Source organism: Ornithodoros turicata, chromosome 1 (assembly GCF_037126465.1).
Source record: "Ornithodoros turicata isolate Travis chromosome 1, ASM3712646v1, whole genome shotgun sequence".
In the NCBI taxonomy this organism is placed as follows: Eukaryota; Metazoa; Arthropoda; class Arachnida; order Ixodida; family Argasidae; genus Ornithodoros; species Ornithodoros turicata.
Genome location: NC_088201.1, coordinates 19,140,941 through 19,150,523, shown reverse-complemented (window position 1 = coordinate 19,150,523; position 9,583 = coordinate 19,140,941).

Below are 9,583 nucleotides of genomic sequence, written 5' to 3'. Positions count from 1 at the left end.
TGCTATGCCTCGCTTGGATTACAAATATTGGAAAGCAAATAATGGGCAAACTCACAAATTCGAGGGAAACTGAGAAACAATAAAGGCAAACGAAAGAGGGTAAAAGAAAAAACAAAAAGGAAAAATGCTAGGTGTGCTGCTGCACGCTACACCCTTCGGCACGGTCACGTCCAACCAAGGTTCGCGACGGAATGTCCCGTACAGTGCTCGACACTCGGTGAACTTGGAGAGCCTGTGACGTCGTATACAGGGCAGAACACCTCGCGTGTTCCGAGTACGTCAAAAGTAAAGATTTTGGGTCGTTGGCAAACGTAGCACCTAGCGGATATGTTGCAAGCACTGGTTCAGTTTCTTGAAGAATCCCCGACTGACAAACATTTTGTGACATGGGGTCACTCGGCAAGAGTTTTCCACTGCTTTCACCTTTTTCTACTGTTACTTTCCTCCTCCTTTCTATTTTATTTAAATTCCCATTAGTTAATCTGCACCCTGAAAACGGATGGTGGTGAAGGCATCTTGCCGCTGTTCTAAAAATGGAACTTCACATGATATAACGCGCTCAGAACCGACCGTCATTCAGAATGATATCGTTCTCCTTCCTGATTTTGTTGAAAATGGGAGGCGTGCGCCTTTTTGTGTCACTTTAGATATATTTAATATTATTATATTTATTGGATTAATTTAATATAATTCCCACAAGAAGGCATACGCCCCGCTTTGTCCTCAAATGATTATGCGGCGCAGTGGTCGGCACAAAGCACGTTATGCGGTAATGAACGTGTACCTACAGGGTGTTTAAAAAAACGTGTCATTCGGACTTTATAAAAAAAACGGGTCGACGGAAAAATACGGGGTAAAGGGCTCTTGTATGGCAACTGAATTTGCCATCTTGCAAAAATATTTTTATTTGATTTTAATCAAAATAAATTGAATTTCTTTAATTGAACTCCAAAATTTCCCAAGTCAACCTAACGTTTTTTTTTACAGAATTTGAGAGCCCGTAGCGAACTTAGTCAGATCCACCAAGAAATCTGCTCGATATTGCAAATGGAACTGCCCAAAAAAAGTCAGAAGTTGAGGCTTCAAAGTTTCGGGTATTCAACAGCGCACCAAATCAGTCGGAAAATGCGCGGAGGGCAGGACATGCTCCTGCCCCCATGAAGCTAGAACAGTTTATCGCCGGACCGGGTGCAGCACAAGACGCGCAGATAACAAGGCAGGTGACATTCCACCATACGTTGATAAGTGGCAAACAAAAATGATTCCGCCTCTTTTTTCCCGCCCTGTCTTTTCTCGACCTTCAATCTTTCATGGGGACAGGAGCATGTCCTCCTGTCCACGAATCTTTGCGTCTGATTTGGTGCGCCGTTGAATACCCGAAACTTTGAAGCCTCAATTTCAGGACTTTTTTTGGGCAGTTCCATTTGCAATATCGAGCGGATTTCTTAGTGGATCTGACTAAGTTCGCTACGGGCTCTCTAATTCTGTAAAAAAAAACGTTAGGTTGACTTGGGAAATTTTGGAGTTCAATTAAAGAAATTCAATTTATTTTAATTAGAATCAAATGAAAATATTTTTTCAAGGTGGCAAATTCAGTTGCCACACAAATTCCGTTTACACCGTATTTTTCCGTCGCCCCGTTTTTTTATAAAGTCCGAATGACACGTTTTTTGAAACACCCTGTATATGTAGTCCGACAGCGTCCCGAGTCACGATTTTTTCTTCTACCTATCATTATCATCAAGGAGAGAACATTAAAAAAAAAAAAACAATGGCAGAAACAATACAAATCCAGCTGAGGTTCATGTACCTCACATGAGGCCAAAGGTTGTGCTTATGACAACGAGAATTAGCCTACACTCTAAAGCGCTGTGCGCCAACCATTGCCACGAATGATAGGGTTATCGCTTTTGATTTGATGAGAGAGGTACGCCTTTTTGTGGCAATTACCATATATCCAAATTGCCACAAAAAGGCGTGCGCCTCCCTCTCTCCTCGAATCAAAAGCGATAACCCTATCATTCGTGGCAATGGTTGCCGCTATGCGGTGAAGCTCTGTTTTTAGAGTGTACAGCTCTAATGCTCTTGTGGCAGTTATTGTCACAAGAAGGCGTATGCCCCCTCTCTCTTCGAATCAGAAGTGATAGCCCTATCATTCGTGGCAATGGTGGCGCACAGCCTGCTTTGCGGTGAAGTTCTGCTTTTATAGTGTAGGCGAGCTCCTCCCACACTCTTAAAACAGAACTTCACCACATAGCACGTTGAAGGCCAACCATTGCACAGAATGATACCTTTATCACTCGCGATTTGTGGAAAGCGCGGGGCGTACGCTTTATGTGACAATTAACATAACTGCACAGGTGTCACAAAAAAAAGCGTACGCCTCCCGTGGGGCCGTGTTTAACCAACCAGGGGGCAGAATGATGTCATTCGGGATGGTGGTTGGCTAAGATCGTGCTATGCGGCGAAGTTCTGTCTTAAGAGCAGGGAAGGATAACGGACGTATTTTGGTTACCGTTTCTATTTTCGTTTCCGTTATCTGTTTCTGATACCGGCCCTTTGATTCGTTTCCATTACATTTCCGTCACTGTGTCTGGTAATGGAATGGTTGTTACAGAGTTGCGAGAGGACAGCCCTTCCGGCTCTGTCAGCACCCTGTTTTTCCCAACACTCTTAGAAACGAACTTCGCCACACAGCCCGCTCCTAGCCAACCATCATCTCGAATGATATTGTTATCTGCCCCGATTTGTTGAAAACGGGGGGCGTACGCCTCCCGTTTTCAACAAATCAGGGCAGGTAACGATATCATTCGAGATGATGGTTGGCTAGCAGCGTGCAATGCAGTGAAGTTCATTTTTAAGAGTGAAGTGCCTTCGGTGTCACGCGTACACACTACACAAGTAATTTTACGTCATTGGGATGCGCACATTTTGCAAGATTAAAAAAAAAATCTAGGAACATGTCTTCAGTCTTCAGTCACTCGGAGTACAGCAACTCAAGATGGGCGTAACCTTCATTCAACGTCGCATTCATAAGCAGACGCTCTCCGTAGTAAATAATACTGTCATGGCCACGGTGAATTAAAAAAAAGAACAAAGTACAAAACAAGTAACTAAATAGTAGGCTGTCATCCTCGTGCTATGGTGGAGTATAGTCATGTGTTGATCACATGGAATTATGAGGACTGGGACGATGTATGCACCCTCGAGATCCAATATTGCGCTTTCCTTCCATGCTTTCGTGTAGTATTTAGAGCATTACAGGAAATAGAGTCATAAAAAAAAAAGTCACTCAAATGTCATCGCACAACAGGAATAGTCATTACCATAATTCAATACCGGACTATAAATTCGTTTCTGTTTCCGGTAATGGAGGACCGTGGTGTGCGTTTTCGTTTCCGTTATCGTTACCACCTCCAATTTCGGTAATATACCGTTTCTGTTTCCGTTACCATTACCCTTCCCTGCTTAAGAGCGCAGAAACGGCGCAACCACATAAGCCTGATGAAAGATGGAAATTACTGAAAAGGTTAGCCAGCTATAGGACTCGAACCCACATCTTCTGGATTACCGGTCCAGGGCTCTACTAATTGAGCTGAGCTAACACGCCTTCTCAGCGACTTCCAGGGTGCGTCATCTGAAGGGACAAACCAGTCACTCTCTCACTCATCCTCCTTTCACTCTTACATTTTTGCACATTCATACACACATTCATACGACTGGGATCGACGCAAGCGGCAAAGCGGTGCGGTGCAAAGCGGTAAAGCGCAAAAGGAAGCTCTTTCACTCCCATGTCCACCAATGAATTAAGTCCTTACACCAATGAATTACACCAATGAATTACGTCCTTTTGCGCTTCGCCGCGACCAGCCGCGACAAAAATACGTAAACCGAAACCAATTAATTCCTGCAACAAATGACCCGCTTCGGTGGCAGATTTTTCTCTAAAAGGTGTCCACTGAAGGTTCCAAAAGGGGTAGTAACCATTTTAATGCCGACGGCACCCTGCTTTAGAAGTTAGCTTTTTTCACGAAACTCATATCAATTTTTATTTAAATAATGAGCGCCTCCCGCTCATTCACGCGGTGCGCATCCTGTAGGCGGTATTGGACAGATACTTGTAAAAAAGAAAGTTATTGGATTGGTGCACCGGTTCGCGAATTATTTAGCCCAGGGATTTAACTGAAACACCCGGTATATTGCACTAATCGCTCCATATTGTAGCGGCACCTGCTGACGACGACGAGCCCTGCCTCTGCCCTGCTCGTGCTGACTGTTCGTGCGGTAGTTCGTTGAGTTCATATCCGGCCCTCACGCAGTAAAGATGTTGTTGCACCGGTCTCGCTTATTGTGGGGACCTGACTTCGCAACAATCTGGTCACCCGATCGTGATTTGAACACGCAACCTGACGCAACAATTTCGTTATCCAAATCAGCCGAAACTGGAACTACGCACTTCTCGAGCGCAGAGAGAGTGACAGGCAATCCACGTGAGAGGGCCACGTGCTTTGGAGCAATGGAGCTGATTGGAGTAGACGCTAACCTGTTGGCCAGATAGACCGCTCCCAGTCTCAGGCGGCACTGTTCCCTTAGAAGTCGGCCCAGGACGCACATTCCCCCAAGAGCATCAGTCGCGACGTTGCCCACCTCTGTGAGGCCGACAACAGCGTGCTCTTTCAACACCACCCCACCGGATCCAGGACAATTGCTCACCGGACAATTGCTCACCGGACAGTTGCTCACCGGACAATTGCTCACTGGACAATTGCTCACCACAGAACCGCTGAAGCCGGACAATTGCTCACCGCCTCTTTCACCGCACTTATATGTAACTTTATTTCGCGGTTTTATGTGATGTGATTTTATTTATCGTTTATGGTGCTCATAGACTTGACTTTTTATTTGTTAGTTGAACTTGGGTGTACCTCGAAATAAAGTGATCGAAATCCTCATTTAAAAACAAACTACTGTAAATAAATGTTATCTGGCTATACAATGCACAGTTGCGCGCGGGAAAGTGCCAACAGCGAACTTAGACTAACCTGGACATAGCGGTGCAAACGCTGAACTTGGACAAACCTAATAATAAACTGACCACCGTACTGTTCAGTCGTCTCCGCCCTACTAAGCCTAACGGGAGCTAAAATGTGGCTTTCGTTCGCTAAACCGACTTGGACAGATATAGAAAATTCGTTAATTTTAGTGGTTAAATAATGATGTGATTTTAATCTTCCCCGTCTCGTGCCTTGGAAGATCCTGGTGACGCAGGCATGAGCGTACCGAGAGGGGGACAAGGTCACTTTGTAAAATTGCGCACTCTTTATTCATAGGTCATGATTATTTTCTCAGATTCATCATAATATGAACCTGTGAACACCCGCACAGTCCGCAGCGTCCGTCTCCAGGGAAGGAGGTGACGTGGTTGCACGCTTTGCCCCCCTGGAAGCACTTTGCTGCCCCCCCCCCCCCCCTTGGGAAATAATCATCTAGGAACGCCGATCTGGACGCAGGTCCTGACAAAGATGATTCAGGTGTACCTTCAAGTGGACGACCTCTCGCCCCCTCTTCACTTGTGGATTCCTAGATCTATTTGAAGCAACTTACACAGCTAAAAAAGAAGTTCAACTAACATAAAAAAGTCAAGCGCCAGAAACGCGAAATAAAATCACAATATAAGTGTGGTGAAAGAGGCGGTGAGCAATTGTCCGGCCTCAGCAGTTTTTGGTGAGCAATTATCCGGTGAGCAATTATCCGGTGAGCAATTGTCCGGTGAGCAATTGTCCGCGCCCCCAACACCACCACCACCAGCAGCAGCAGCTCACCACCACTCTCCGATCCACATAAGGTGAAGGTCGCGTCGTTTCTGCGCTCGAAAAGCGCGTAGTTCTAGTTTCGACTCACGTTCTATACGTTCTGCGTGCAGCCAAAGAGCTTCGGATATTTTTCTTCCCTAAGTGTTTTCCTATTGTTGGTCAGACACAGGTTTTCCAGCTGTCCTGTCATATTTTCGATATCGATGAACCGTATCTTCAGTAGAAGCGGAGTTGTAAGGGCAATGAAACAATGAAAGAAAGGGGCGTAAAGCTTTTATATATTGTCCATAAACATGTACACAGAAAAGATGCTGGGGACAATTGTAAAACCCGTGTCTGACCAACAATAGCAAAATACTACCATCCAGGTCCGGTGCAGCGAATGATATTGCTTTTATGTTCCTCATTGAATGGCGTGCAGATTTTCTTGTCCATTAACAAATGAAAACAAAAACAAAAAAGCCTATGTCTCCCAATTTCAACAAATCGGGAGGGCGAATGATAACACTCGGTCAGCTGTGATGTGTTTCATCGGCTATCCGCAACCACGTCCCAGTATTTTGGGGCGTGCAGGAGCCTGCGGTATCATATTCCCTACCCCGCAACCAGGGACCATTTTTGCCGGGTTCATTTTTTCCTACACCCGACACGACGGAACAGCACGTTGGTTACTTTATTATAAAGTTCGACCAAGTTCGGTGTCTGCATTTTGATGTCCAGGTTAGTCTCAGTTCGCTGTTGACAGTCCCCCGCGCTGTGCCTTTTATGGTCAGATAACATTTAATTACAGTAGTTTATTTTGCAACGGGTATTTCTAACACAACAATTTCCCTGTTAGTTTAAAAAATCTTTCATACAGAGGTGGATCCATACGTATTTCCTTTCTCCTTGTACAGTACCCGTGGGTACAATCAATATTGTATGCGGTACTGTTTGTTGTAAGAGAGGTTCGCCTTCACCTTCCCCGATGTTCTCAATAACTGTGCACGACGCCTTTTGTGGTCGTTGGCTATTAGCGGGAACAATGCCCCGCAAACATGCACTTCTGCAGTGCTCTCAAAGGTCAGGATTAGCCGAAGGACCATAAACACCTTTGTTGTACTCCGCAATACGGACTTCCCAATAGCGGGGTGTCTACTTACTGCAGAGCAACGGGAACCGCCACTGTGTTCTCCCTGCTTGTCACCTTCTGCTTAGCGTTATCCTTGTGGACCCTGATGGCTCCCTGTCACGGTGTTTGCTTCCATTTCGAGATTGTTGTGTCGTTACCCCTCATTCGCCCGGAGCTACACTGATTCCAAAGAAGGTTTGTCGTCCGAGGACCTTGACATTAGTACTAAGCGCAAGGTCATACCAATCCCACCTCTGGCCTCACTGTAGGGAACACGACGGTAAAAGTATTTGTGCGGAACCCTTTCGGGGACCTCGACCTCAGTCACCTTGAAAATTACCCTTCCTTTTTTCAAAGAAGGCAACGAGGCTGACTGGGGACACGACAAAACATGACCTTGACGTCTGTGGACGACAGTAACAACTTAGTTGGCATAAAACAATCAGCTCGGAACTCAGTGCCAGAAAAAAAAAAAAAATATATATATATATATATATATATATTTCCTGGGGATGAAAACGGATCAGGCTGAGACCTTGTTTGTGTGGGGTGGGGGTGGGAGGGAGGGGGTATTCTTCCTACTTCCCTAGTCTCTGGGTTTTTCACCATGAATCCTTGCCATCAGCTCGTTTGTTGTCTCACCTAGAGTAGTCTCACATTTCTTCCGGGGACATTTCTTCCAGGGCCATTTTTTCTGGGCCATTTTTTCCGGAACCCGGATCAAACTCATCAAAGGACACAGACACGAGGCATAACAAGCAGATGCAGAATTTTAATGCTGTCAGGGAATTTTTAATCCTTTTAATGCGGCATACTGATGATTGGTACGACGTGCCTGGTCGAGTTCCGTCTGTCTGTTTGTGGTTCAGTAACGTTGCACAAGCAGGTCTCGTGTTAATGATCATTTTGTCATGTAGCAGTGCATCCAACCTTGAATGTCTGCGCACATTGCACAACAGCCGCGTCGTCCATCTTATGCACTTCGTAGACTCCGTTTATTTGGCTCAAGACTCCGGTAGAAATCAAGACGGGAGACGAATCCCCGAGGAATGGAGTCATGTGAGGGGATAACTGAATGCATACGTGCACAGCGTCCTATTAGTTAAGTCGACGAGTAGCAGATACCAAACCGGATTGCTTCATGAATTTCCCGGGTAAGTGCTGATACGTTGATGCCGTTTTCCAATGTATCCGCATTACAGACACCCTAGTATGGTTTGTCAAGTTCACATCACTATAATATTACGCCTACGCTCAATAGCTGGGGGCTCCTTCAGTCGTTTTTTGGCAAAAAAAAAAAAAAGAAAACAACAAAGAAACCGGTGAGGAGCGTAATTAATGTGTGAGACGTGTGGAAACTGCGTTATGAGATGACAAAAACCCGTCCACCCGTTATGTGACACGGGTTCTTTTAATACATTAAATAACTCCTCTACAGGAACGCCCTAACGCTCCCGAGCAACGGTGAAATGCAAGTCGGGGTGATCGTACTATACGTCCACAAAATCTAATACAATGCTATGCTCTGTTGTTGTGATGCACCCAAACTCTCCTGTATAAAACGTGTTCGTGAAACGCAGCAGCAACGAACATCTGCGCCATTAAACCGTTCCAGATCGTTATAGGCATATGGAAGTTTCAATAACTAGGACAGTCACTTAGGTAGCTAGCAATTAGTTGGGTTCCGTGGGCTGTTTGCAGGAACCGCAACGAAGTGATACGTCTCTCAGTTCCTAACTGTTTAATTTGGCTTTCACACGTACGATTGCATCATGGGTGCATAGACAGTGTTCTCACTGGAGTGGAATCATTATCATCAACTCAGCTATGTTAATTCATGACAGAACAACAACAACAAAAAATAACAAACGTACGACTAGTAGGAGCGCGTAGTGTGCTGATGCTGTGAACGTTGCTGGATGAACGTGAACTGCTCTTTATTTCTTGATGGTCCAATTAAAATTCTCCCGCTAGATCCCGCGCAAAACAATACGTAAGTTTCAATCGCTAGGCACTTAGACTGACATGCCTTTCCGCTATAGTGAAAGCGAAAAATGACTCGTACGGCAGCACGAGGAAAAAGGCCAGCGTAGGGGCGTCGCGGTCGTAGCAAGGCAAAGAATGAAGAAATGTCGAGTCCACTTCTGCGATGACTCGGGTAACAGTGCCAAGCATTGAAGAATGGCCTTTGACCTTCGTTTTTCTTTTTGGTTCCTGTGGCATATACTCCTGACTAGATTCGCGCCTGCTCAGCGGGTCCCTATAGAGAAGGCGCTAATATTCATCCACGCATATCCACGCACACATACAGGGTGTTTCTTTTTAGCTGCAACACATTTTCATAAAAAGGAGAGTTGCCTTGGGACACTTCCACTTTTGTCATTTTAGTCGACGGCCGGGGCTGCTACCAGGGATCGGAACCGGAACTGAACCTGTACCGAAAACAAAAAGAAAAAAAAAAACGTTATTTTCTGACGAACCCGAACCGAACCGAACCCGAACAATTTTTTTGCTTGCCCTGAACCGAACCGGAACCGGACTGAAAAAAAATTCACACGGTTACCGGTTCGGGAATCGGTTCAGAGGTGTAATAATTCTACTACTGACCGACCTTTTTTGACTCACCTGAAACGGTTATCTCACACCTTTCTCTTACAAC